This window comes from Epinephelus fuscoguttatus, linkage group LG8 (genome assembly GCF_011397635.1).
Source record: "Epinephelus fuscoguttatus linkage group LG8, E.fuscoguttatus.final_Chr_v1".
Taxonomy (NCBI): domain Eukaryota; kingdom Metazoa; phylum Chordata; class Actinopteri; order Perciformes; family Serranidae; genus Epinephelus; species Epinephelus fuscoguttatus.
This window is the reverse complement of record NC_064759.1, coordinates 28,031,465-28,044,805: the sequence shown is the minus strand read 5'-3', so window position 1 is coordinate 28,044,805 and position 13,341 is coordinate 28,031,465. Positions and strand designations below refer to the sequence as shown.

The window sequence follows — 13,341 nt, the reverse complement described above, 5'->3', positions numbered from 1 at the left end:
AAACGTCCAGATGTTTGCTTAGTATTATGGTAATACTGTACCCTGTAATAGTAACAGAATAGCTACCCAGTAGATAAATAATACCTACACATATTGGTAGGCACTGTACTGGTACACTGCTGGTACAAAAAGATTACACTCCTTATCTAAAACATTTAAACAGCTGATAAGCTACTGTATATGCTATTGTTGTTGTTGTTGTTGTTGTTGTCTGTATGTTGTGCTTTTAATACCCCAAAATGATATCCCTTTTTATGTGGGAGCAAATAAACAAAACAAAGATGAATGCCTTTTAAAAAGTCATTTTTATTTTGCAAGTGTAGTAGATAGTGAATCAAAATTATGAAACAGGTCAAAGAATAATGACAACACACAATTTCAGACCTTTGCACCCAAGAGAGCTATTTTGCTGACTTTTCTCAGAGGACAGTAGCACAGCATCAAGAACTGAATCCATGAGAGACTTAAGAGTGTCAACTGATTTCACTATGATCTCAAATGTCAAATTTTACAATTACCCTAACAGCATCCACAGTATACTTCTTTGTCAAACAGGCAGAAGGTCTCCCGACTCCCTTATAAATTTGTTTGGTTTTTTTTAGTCGTATAGTATGGGGAATGTAGAGTATGGAGAATGTTATAAACTTTCTGAAAAGCTGTCTATGTCAAATTCACATAGCACAGCCAAAGACAAGTCAATGAGAGCAATGAGAGTTAACAAACAGTAAGGTTGCATTACATCTGGACAGAGTCAGCTTCACTATTTTCCTCTGCTTACAGTCTTTAGGCTAAATTAGTGTGCATGTGGGACAGGTGTCACCATCACTCAAGTACATAAACAAGAAACATGGGAACATAGGAGTTATTTAATATCATGTGAGAGGACCTCAAATGACTGTTCAGCAACAACATTGTCATAAATCCAGGCGCAAGGTGTGTTTGATTTCCGGTACTGTAAAGCAAATTATAAATTTGCTATAATGGTGAATTGCCCATATTAATATTCAAATATGCAAAAGAAGCAGAAACAAGCAAAGATCAGCTTCAAAATTACGTGTACGTGAAAAGGCGGAATCATTTCAGACTCAGTTACACACATATTCAATGACACCATCTGATTCATCTGTCCCGGTGACTTCCACCTCACACAGTGTCAGATACTCTGGTCTTCCAGGAATCACAACGTTCACATACTGGCCCTGCATTCCATTACACATAAATGTTTTGGAGGTCCCAGCTGCGATAGACTGGATAACAGCACACCTGAAGAAAATGAACATGAAACAGAATTATGTGTAAAACTATGTTACCAGATAATAAACTATGCATAGTTCTCAGCAGTAGTTTTATTTGAATAGTGATGATGCATTTGCTGTGAAAACTATTGCTTTCTATGGGGAATATATGTAGATATCCAGTGCACTGATTTCCTGTGGCATATACAATCAATGTAAGATGTTCAAACCATACAAGACAGAAAGTGCAGTTACCTGGGATTAGCATTGCCATTGTCATTGAGGGAGTTTCCAATGCGGATCTCAGCACCATTAAGCCGATCGTGGCAACAATCTCCTCTGTTGGTGATGGTGACAGTGTTAATCTTATATGTTCTCAGGAGGTCCAGTCTCCACCATGGTTTTCTGTCAAGGTTTGTGTGGGTACAGGATCCTTGTCCATAGATGCTTGCCTGATTTCCATCAATTGCCTTTTCAGGGGGGCCATTCCACCCCACGGAGGACTGAGTTGCTTTTCCATGTCTAGCAATATTAGCACCTGGACAAAGTTACAGCATTTGTTATTAAAGATAGTTTCAAGAAGGCACAGATGTCTTGCACATTTTGATCTGACCAAAGCCATTAAAGAACAGGCAGTTAGCAAGTTATTGGAGAATTTGAGTGGTACAAATCACCAGTTGGAGCAGTGTTTCCTGAAGGCTGACCAGTGACTTCCACCTCACACAGTGTCAGATATTCTATTCTTCCAGGAATCACAATGTTCACATACCGGCCCTCCATTTCATTACACACAAAAGTTTGTGAGGTCCCAGCTGGGATAGAATTAATAGAGGCACACCTGAAGAAAAGGAAAATGAAACAGAATTGGGTGTAAAACTATGTTACCAGATAAAAACTATGCATAGTGCTCACCAGCAGTATTTGGATAGTAATGATGCTTTTGCTGTGAAAACTATAGGTTTCAGTCAGAAAATTAGTGTGATATCCAGTGCACTGATTTCCTGTGACATACACACCAATGAAAAATGTTCAAACCAAATATAAGATAGAAAGTGCTGTTACCTGGGATTAGCATTGCCATTGTCATTGAGGGAGTTTCAATGCGGATCTCAGCACCATTAAGCCGATCATGGCAACAATCTCCTCTGTTGGTGATGGTGACAGTGTTAATCTTATATGTCCTCAGGAGGTCCAGTCTCCACCATGGTTTTCTTTGTCCTTGTGTGTGGGTGCAGGATCCTTGTCCATAGATGCTTGCCTGATTTCCATCAATTGCCTTTTCAGGGGGGCCATTCCACCCCACGGAGGACTGAGTTGCTTTTCCATGTCTAGCAATATTAGTACCTGGACAAAGTTACAGCATTTGTTATTAAAGATAGTTTCAAGAAGGCACAGATGTCTTGCACGTTTTGATCTGACCAAAGCCATTAAAGAACAGGCAGTTAGCAAGTTATTGGAGAATTTGAGTGGTACAAATCACCAGTTGGAGCAGTGTTTCCTGAAGGCTGACCAGTGACTTCCACCTCACACAGTGTCAGATATTCTATTCTTCCAGGAATCACAATGTTCACATACCGGCCCTCCATTTCATTACACACAAAAGTTTGTGAGGTCCCAGCTGGGATAGAATTAATAGAGGCACACCTGAAGAAAAGGAAAATGAAACAGAATTGGGTGTAAAACTATGTTACCAGATAAAAACTATGCATAGTGCTCACCAGCAGTATTTGGATAGTAATGATGCTTTTGCTGTGAAAACTATAGGTTTCAGTCAGAAAATTAGTGTGATATCCAGTGCACTGATTTCCTGTGACATACACACCAATGAAAAATGTTCAAACCAAATATAAGATAGAAAGTGCTGTTACCTGGGATTAGCATTGCCATTGTCATTGAGGGAGTTTCCAATGCGGATCTCAGCACCATTAAGCCGATCATGGCAACAATCTCCTCTGTTGGTGATGGTGACAGTGTTAATCTTATATGTCCTCAGGAGGTCCAGTCTCCACCATGGTTTTCTTTGTCCTTGTGTGTGGGTGCAGGATCCTTGTCCATAGATGCTTGCCTGATTTCCATCAATTGCCTTTTCAGGGGGGCCATTCCACCCCACGGAGGACTGAGTTGCTTTTCCATGTCTAGCAATATTAGTACCTGGACAAAGTTACAGCATTTGTTATTAAAGATAGTTTCAAGAAGGCACAGATGTCTTGCACGTTTGATCTGACCAAAGCCATTAAAGAACAGGCAGTTAGCAAGTTATTGGAGAATTTGAGTGGTACAAATCACCAGTTGGAGCAGTGTTTCCTGAAGGCTGACCAGTGACTTCCACCTCACACAGTGTCAGATATTCTATTCTTCCAGGAATCACAATGTTCACATACCGGCCCTCCATTTCATTACACACAAAAGTTTGTGAGGTCCCAGCTGGGATAGAATTAATAGAGGCACACCTGAAGAAAAGGAAAATGAAACAGAATTGGGTGTAAAACTATGTTACCAGATAAAAACTATGTATAGTGCTCACCAGCAGTAGTATTTGGATAGTGATGATGCTTTTGCTGTGAAAACTATAGGTTTCAGTCAGAAAATCAGTGAGATATCCAGTGCACTGATTTCCTGTGACATACACAACCAGTGTAAAATGTTCAAACCAAATATAAGGTAGAAAGTGCAGTTACCTGGGATTAGCATTGCCATTGTCACTGAGGGAGTTTCCAATGCGGATCTCAGCACCATTAAGCCGATCATGGCAACAATCTCCTCTGTTGGTGATGGTGACAGTGTTAATCTTATAAGTTCTCAAGAGGTCCAGTCTCCACCATGGTTTTCTTTGTCCTTGTGTGTGGGTGCAGGATCCTTGTCCATAGATGCTTGCCTGATTTCCATCAATTGCCTTTTCAGGGGGGCCATCCCACCCCACGGAGGACTGAGTTGCTTTTCCATGTCTAGCAATATTAGTACCTGGACAAAGTCACAGCATTTGTTATTGAAGGTAGTTTCAAGAAGGCAAGTCACAGATGATTCGACCAAAGGTATTAAAGAAACGGTTGTCATTACTTGATTAAACTCTCACTGTGATCCCTGGACATAGAACTTCAGAACTGCTCTTTTACAGTAGTAAAATACTAAAAATCATCATCATTAATTTCATTGAACCAATTTAAAGAATAATCTCACCAGAATGGCCACTGGCCTGTCCTAAAACAGCCAACCAGACAAAGACCACAGCTCGAGTCATCATTCTGTGAAGCAAGTTGACACTCAAATAATCTTACTGAACCTTTATTTTAAAGCCTCTACATATATTTCTACACATGCATATACATTCATATACATAATGTACAGATATGTTCTTAAAGGGATAGTGCACCCAAAAATGAAAATGCAGCCATTATCTACTCACCCATATGCCGACCGAGGCCTTGGTGAAGTTTTAGAGTCCTCACATCCCTTGCGGAGATCGGCGGGGGGAGGGGCTAGCACACCTAATGGCAGACGGCGCCCCAGACTAACATCCAAGAACACAAAATTGAATCCACAAAATATTTCCAACATGCCCATCCGTAGTGATCCATGTGTGCTGCAGCCCCCACATAAAAAGCTGTTTGGAAAAACTCTGTTTTTAGCCTCAGTGTAGCCTGTAGCTCTTACTGCTTCTCTGTGCTCTGTGCTCATGTGTGCGCGCTTGTGCGAGACAAGAGAAAGCATGAGCTTTGCTTACTCATGTTTACATCACGTGACATCATGTTTGTTGAGCCGTATTTGTTTGATCCGAGTATACGGACGCGAAACTCAGGCTACTGGATGAAGCAGCCGCCACAGCTCATGAGCCTAACCCTCAGCCAGCCGCAGAATACCGCAGTCGAGCACTGGAAACCCGGTGTAGTTGTTTCAAATGCACAGCAATGCCAACGGATGAGGAAAGTCTTTGCTGGTCAGACTGGGAATTGGCGATGCCTGCACTTGACAATCTGAACATCACTACTGATGAGACTGCTGCTCTTCAGAGACCGTGCATCACCGATCACCCTGAGCGCACACATGTGAGCGCGGAGCACAGAGAAGCAGTCAGAGCTACAGGCTACAGTGAGGCTAAAAACAGAGTTCAGATGACGTTTCTCAAAACAACTTTTTATGTCGGAGCTTCAGGACACTTGGATCACTACGGATGGGCATGTTGGAGATATTTTGTGGTTTCAATTTTGTGTTCTTGGATGTTAGTCTGGGGCGCTGTCTGCCTTAGGTGTGCTAGCCGCTCCCCCCGCCAATCTCCGCAAGGGATGTGAGGACTCTAAAACTTCACCAGGGCCTCCATCGGCATATGGGTGAGTAGATAATGGCTGAATTTTCATTTTTGGGTGCACTATCCCTTTAACCCAAACTAACCTGATCAGGAAGACAGCCACACCTGACCACTACCTTTATATTATCATTTCCATTCTTTTTCATATATGTCCAAATAAACCTGATTTCTTTCTGGCACCTCACATCTTCCCCTTCCATGAAACAACGAGGGGTCCAAGCATCAGGTGTCTGCTCTCTAGTTTATGTCCCGACTAGGGGTGTAAGGCAAAGCTACCTTGTTTATCTGCATGTGTTTGTGTCAAAGGAATATCCCTATTCGTGTTTGAGGTATACTGAAAGTGCGTCAGATTTTTAGTCCTCATGCATTTATCTTTTCTGCAAACTAAATAAAGTAATATTTTAGCCATGCACCTTAATTAAACAAATAATAAAAGAGAATTTGTTTTTGAACCTCACCTTCAACCAAAGAAAAGTAAGTCTAAACAAAATATACATTTAAAGAATAAGAAAGCTATTGAAAAACTTGAAAACTTGCCCTGGTCTGTTGGCATGCAAACATGAGACAGTCTCTAACATCAGCTTCTTAGTTTCCTGTCTTCAGTCAAGTTAGGCACTGTGACAATTTTTAATATGGGAGGTGTGATGTAAAAATAACACCTGTGGAACATAAGTCCCACACTTAATAACTAACCCAGTAAACCCTGATAAAAATGCACTGAGGATGTGACTCTGTGTTTAAATATGACTATGTGTTTCAGAGTTATGACTCTGAAAAGAAATGGTGTTTGGTTTGTGGTAAATTGTGTGGAATCGATGGGAAGACTGGAAGTGTTGGTGGAGCAGGAACATTACTGCAAAAATTCTCATGTTTTTTTTGTTTTTGGTTTTTTTTTTATATATCTGTTCAGAGCACATCATCTGTGCATATCCGAATAATGTATAATTAAAGCCCTAGTCTGGACTCTTTTTAAATGGCTTAACGTCAGAACCAAGGACAACAGAGTTCTTCCTACTACCCTTCTTCTAAATCCTCAATAATTCATAATCAAAGTAATGCTTGTCTATATGCTATCTATATGCCAAATGATGCAGGGTCTTTTTCTCTCCAAAATAAACTCCCTCCCACCTAGAGCATTTTCAGACAAAACATTCAACTGACACAAAGTAGATTTAACCTGTCCTTATAGACATCACGATCAACACATCAAGGTCCCAAATATGAATAAGCATCGAAAAGAAAAATAGGAAGAACAAAAACTGGACTAAAATTAACATGATTATTAACATCAGTATCACTTGATTATCAGTGTATGTTGGTCCCATTATATTTATATATTGTTATTTTAACACTTACCAAGCTGTAATGTAAAGTGGTACCTGATTTCCTTTTTTAGTGAAATTATTAGAGAATAAAAGACGAATGATCAATAATTCCACCAAGGACCTACCTGGAAGCTCTCTGACTCCCTAGAAGCAGCTGCGATCTACATGCGTGCCTGGAGAGCAGTAACTTTTATGTCACTGTGCAGTGCATGACAGGCAACTGTTTATCACTCTAATTGTCAGTCTATTCAAACAAGTGTTGTTTTTGTATCTGCTTTAATGCCCAATGTGCCTGTCTCATCATATGATACTGTTGTCCATGGTGTCTTTTTCCAGAGGGCACACCCTTTGCTCAAATAATGGTTGACGTATGTGACAGGTAGTCGAGACAATGCACAACTAAATATAGTGCATGAACTCTGGTGCAAGGAGTTTGAAAAGACATACGTATATGTGACAAAACAAACTTAAGATTGATAAATGCTACAACTCTGAATTAGTTTAAGGATAAATGAGCAATTACTGACTGGATGTTGCTCTGTCTGCATTTGAAAATCAAACTGCAAATATTGATCCCATTAGAGGATGTAGTTTATGGTGGTGTTTAACTGTAGTGAACTGTAGGGACGGATGTTTGCTTTATTTGGCCCGCCCTCAATGATATGAACGGTGTGGACAAAATCATAGAAACGCCTGTCTTCAAAAGGATCATGTTGAATCAACACCCGTCTAAAACACTTTCAACAAAACCTGAACATAGGTTGCATGGAGGTATCGCAGAACTGTTGTATTAGACTGCATTAGTTTTAGTCATAGCTGTAGCTAACAGAATGGCAACTGAGCGTATGTGTCCTTCGGTTGTATGTTCTGTATTTGTGGTGTGTTTCATTATTTTGTACGTAAGCTGTGAAATTGATGATGTTTTTTTCATTTCAATGTCGTTTTGTCTGTTTGCATGTGTCGGGGCCACACCTTAGTTTTAGTGTCCTGACCTGATCTACTTTAAGTCTACCTTAACCACAGTGTATTTACAATAACTCTAATATTTTTGTAACCCTAACCACATCTTTATAAGCACAGATGCACAGTAAAAAAAACCAACTAAAAAATAAGTTTGTGTAACAGATCCTAGGTGTGACACCTGTTGTCAGATTACAACCTGTTTCCTAAGGATACGGAGGAAAGTTAGTCGGGATGGCTACTGAAATCCAACATAGATCCAGTTCTTACTGGTCTAAATCACACAGCAGATTTTGATGCCTTATTTTGGTGCTGGACTGTGTGCAAGAGAGTGAGAGTGAAAGTGACAGACAGATGGACAGACAGACAGAGTGTGTGTAACTGTTAGGGCCAGCCGTAGTTTTCATTGTATCTCTTTTGTTGTGTGTGGCAGCAGTGATGTTTTAGGAGCTTGAGAACTCTCGTTTCTAGTGAGGATTTTTGTTTTCCTCCAGGTGCACTGATCCGTGACATCGCTGCTGTGGATTGGCTGAGCTTGGGGAGTGTGGTGTGACACTGCTGCTCCGGACTGGCGAAGCTAGTGGCTTGTCCTATTTAACATCCACTGTAATCTGTGTTACTCCAAGAGAGCTCCTAACATAGCCTAAAAACTTTTAGTAAGGAGTCCTAGCTTAGGAGTGATTTAGGAAAGTGCTCAGAGCAACTCTGATTAAGGAAGGGACAGAGACTTTTATCTTACTGAGAGGGCGTGAATGACCCTGTTGCTAGGTGTGATGCTTTGTTTTAACAGATGTGATTAGTTGTCAAAGACACACCCTTTTGTGAGCCTGCAAGGTGTGGACACCCAGTGGAAATGAAATGAACTGCATCACAATATGAGATTCAAAGTGTTGTCATTGTTAGTGTGATCACTCTGCTGATCTCAGGTTGAGACAGACAGAAGTCATCACTGCTGCACCGTTGAATTTTTCCAGTTTTTCTTAGTACTATTTTATTTCTGGCGTTATAGCGTTGTTTTGCATATCCCAAATGAGAATCAACTACAAACATTATCCTTGCACAATCTCATCTGTAGCATTTCATTTACTCACTGTCATTTTGTGTTTAGAGACCATTTCTTCGACCTCTTTGTGTTTCCACCATTTTCTCCTCTGATTAAGAAACTCTTAAGTCTCTTCAAAGTCCTCCTCCCTGCTCCTAACAGTTTTTCACCTTAGGAGCTCTTTAAGGTCTAAGATGCTCTGTGAATAACTTTAATCTTAACAAGGACCTAGTCTTAACTTTAAGGGGGAATTCTGAGTAAATGTCACAATTCTAAAAAAAATTCTAAGAATTTTGTCATCAGGAGCAACTCTGAGCGTTAGGAAGCTTTGTGAATACGGCCCCAGCTTTATTGTTTGCTGTTTAGTCTTTCAGTATGTGTGTTAGCTTCCCGCTAGCCCAGCTCTGTGCTAACCGCGCTTGTATATATAATGTAAATAGCATTGCACTTTAGATAACTTTTCATGAAGCTGTAGGGGTGAATTGCTATTTTTGTTGAAACATTTTTCTCTTGTTTTTGTTTAGTTTAGGGAGTCAGGCCTAGCACTGTAATTTTGCTTGCTGCTTTTGCTTGAGGGGCCAAGGCAGCACTCTGGGGAAAGATTTGCAGGTTCTGTTTGTCATTTTGGCCGTGGTTCACCCTGAAGTCCTTGCTTCCAATTGCGTCCAAGTTTCTTGTATCACCAGCTTTCACATCTATTGTATTAGCAATAAATTGCACACGGTTACATAACAGTAACAGTGAGGCTGCGGCGACTGCAGCAGAGAGTACGAAGTCCTGCTGATGTTGTATACTACATCAAATTAAGCACCTTGCTATCTCCGTGAGTAATTGCACCAAAAACTCATTTCAGATGGCTGCCACTTCATCTCTGTTGTAGCTTTCCAACGAGGGCTCTGGTGCGATCATATTCCTTTCAGAGGCTTCATAATCCAACATTGAAAAGCAGTGTCTTTTTGGAGACTTCATTAAACCAATAAATTCAATAGTGAATGTCATCTGTGACTATTTATCCATGTTGAAAGAAGTTGTTGTTGTCGTTAGCCATTAACCATTAACTACAGCCTACCAAGGGCAAGAGGTATCCCATGATGCATTGGCAGTGGTGGGCTGTCAGGGCTATCAGGGCCTTCTCTGCTGGCTCTGTCAAAATCACAATCGTAATTTGTTTTTCATAGTTAAACTGAAGTGTCTCTGAAATGTGTCTGTATTCAGTTACTTGCTCAGTAGGCTGCTTATCCAGAAAACAAACATGGTTATTTTCTCATGGGACTCAGCATGGATTTTCTATGTCATTTAAATGCATCACAACTCCTCGGACCTGTGTTCTTCATATTGTTAGGCCAAAGCCCAAAGCTGCAAACGGATCACAACTTTGCATGACTGTAGTATCAACCAATCAGATTTTGATGAGTGGTAACAGAGTGCCCCAGGGGCCCGATGCAGGGGTCATATTTACAGAGCTTCCTAGTACAAAGAGTTGCTCCTTGTGACAAAATTCTTCAAATTGTGATGTTTTCTTAGAATTTCAGACAAGGTTCCTGTAAAAATAAAAGTTATTCACAAAGCATCTTAAATCTTAAGAGAGCTCCTAAGGTGAAAAACTATTAGGAGTAGATAGGAGGGCTTTTAAGAGGCTGAAGAGTTTCTGAAGCGGATGAGAAAATGGTGAAAACACAAAGAGTAAGGAGAAATATTCTCCAAACTGTGGATGACAGTGAGTAAATTAAATGCTACAGATTATATCCTGCAGGGATAATATGTGTGGCTGATCTCATTAGGGATACGCACACATTTCCCACCTGATGCTATAACACCAGAAATAAAATGATCACAATATTTGGAAAACTGAAAAAAAATGAATCAGTGCAGCAGTAATCTGGAAATCCATCGGTAAAAGAAAAAAAAAAAAAAAAAAAGGATTTTTTTTTTCTTCCTTTACCTCTGGAGGCACTGCCCGTAGTTTTTCGACTAATGGAAGTGCAGGGGCCTCAGGGATTGCTCAACCCCTTCACTTCCGGCGGTGCCCCCAGGGAATCGGCAGGAAACAGAGCAGGTAAGGACACCAAGAACACATGGGTTAGCACAGTAATAACACAGGATGAACACAGGTGAACTGACAAAGAACAAATGGAAACACACAGGTATATAGATACACAGAAGACTAACCATGAATGAGACACAGCTTGATTAGGAAGACAAGGGCAAAAGAGGGAAATGGAAATTGGCTAACAACAAGGGTGTGGAGGGGAACACTAGGGTGGAGCAAGCAAGACTAATACAGAACAGGTGTGAAGGAAAGACTTTGGGAACAGAGAGACTAACGAGACAGGTGTGACAGAAAATAGGCAGAAAAACACAGGAAGTAAAATCAGACATGAGACATGAGGAGATAATCTACAAAATAAAACAGGAAACAGATTAAACGTAAATGGAGAACATGAAACAAGGGACACAAAGAGAAAATTCCAAACAATGTCCATAGGATAAGAGAATGCAAATAAACCCAGGATCATGACTCACTGATCCTTGTGTAGTGACAGCAATCTAGCAGACAGTGGATCCTCTGCTCTGAGCATCCTGGCCACAAAGAAAATATGGGTGTTAGTGGTTCCACTGTGTTGATCTGCATGCTTTTTATGTGAGAAGCATTCAGTAAATGTATTTAAAAAATAGATATTATCAAATATTGTGAGATTTAATATGCCACTAAGGCTACAGCTATTGATTATTCTAGTAAATGAGTATTCTACCAATGAATCCATCGATTAAGACAGGTCTCTTAAATGAACATTTAATCTGTTTCCAACAATTAGGCTCCATTTGCTACTGACACCACCTGATATTTTGATTTTTGGGGTTTTTATGCATCGCTGTGAGGTGAGTTCTGTGTATGTCTGTGTTCTTGTGTGTGGGATTATCACGATAATAACATGAATGAAGCTCAGGCTTCACAATTTGACTGCAGCATTTTATTTTCTTTGGTTTTGTCCCTCAGTTAGCTCAGTGTTGCTCAAGAAAACAAACTCATAAAATAAAATGCCACATTCAGTTTGTGAAAGTCTCACCAGCCACCGAATTCATTCACATTTGTTCAAAGGGAAACACTTCACATCTTCAAACTGCTTTAAGTTACAACAGTGTGGCCATTTGTGCAAATTAACAGTGTTTGACTGTGCAAAAGACAATGCGCTGCAACAAAAGAAGCAGCAAGTGCGCACCATGCCCACCCACTCATTGTACATTCGGGACAACTTGGAAAAATAAGCTTGATTTACAGTATGGGGACATAGGGGACAGATACAGCAGCTGTGGGAGACATGTACCCCACGTCCACTACGCCCCTGCTGTGATGTATCACTGCGCTAGCCATTGGTGGTGTCATCAACTTTGAGCTTGACGTGGTGGGTTGTGAATGAACTAGCTACATGCTGAAAGAAAACACAATGGACACTGCATTCACAGCCACCTCTGATCTTGTTGTCGACCTACTTCAAGTCCCTTTTTCAAGGCAACCATTTGGAGAACAGAAGGAAATAATTATTAGAGGAACACCTACACTTAAACTGGATGAACTTATCAAGGTAAGTTTTGTGTAGTCGTTCACCCAGAGCAACTACAACCGCCTTGAGTGGCTTACAGTTAGCACAGAGTGGAAAAAGCTATTTTGCTGGATCTGTTGACTTTTTAATACTAATGAGGATACCTGGAAAAGCACTAGTTTAGCAGCCTCAACAGCTTCACCAAGGCAGCCATCAAACATCAGGCCTCAGGGTTAGGGTTAGGGGTTAGGTGAGTTAGGTGAGATGTTTGGTGAGTCCAGGGTGAATTTAAAACTTGATGAGCAGCGGAGATGGGAGACAAGCCTGCACAACCAGTTAGGAAAAAAACTTGACCTACTGAAGCGCCTTATTGATTGTGTCATCTTTTTGGGATTGCAAGAAATATCTCCATCTCTGTTCTGATGCTTAAAGATCTCATCAAAAAAGAGTTTGTGGCAGTTATAGTTGATGAGAATACCGACCCCAGCAATACCGTTCAGCTGTCAATTGTCATCAGGTACGTTACTGAAATGGGTGTGAAAGAGAGATTTTTAAAGTCTGAGGATGTAACAGATAAAAACTGAGCCCAACTGGCTGCTTTAGTGCTCAAAGTGTTGGACAGCTACGATTGCAAAACAAGGTTAGTAGCTTGGAGCTGCTGTAATGACATCAGGACTGGATGGAGTACAGGCTTGTGTTAAAGAATCGATCCCCCAGGCTCTTTTTATGCACTGTTATGCACATCCATTAAATCTTGTGATGTTCCAGGGAACATCAAAAATTAAAGATTGCAAGTTTTTTTTTTTCAAATCTGGGAGGATTGTCTGCGTATTTTACATGTTTTTACATGTGCACCAAATTACTGAATGAGTTTTGCGAGAGAAGGCTGCCACGAGTCTCTCAGGTGAGGTGGAACTTTAACTCCAGGCTGGTG

At 40.6% G+C, this 13,341-nt stretch overlaps 1 pseudogene; it reads right to left on the bottom strand.

Annotated features, from left to right (window-relative positions):
* Positions 1-286: 286 nt before the first annotated feature.
* LOC125893873 (uncharacterized) overlaps positions 287-13,341 on the bottom strand; it is a 102,765-nt pseudogene continuing 89,710 nt past the window's right edge.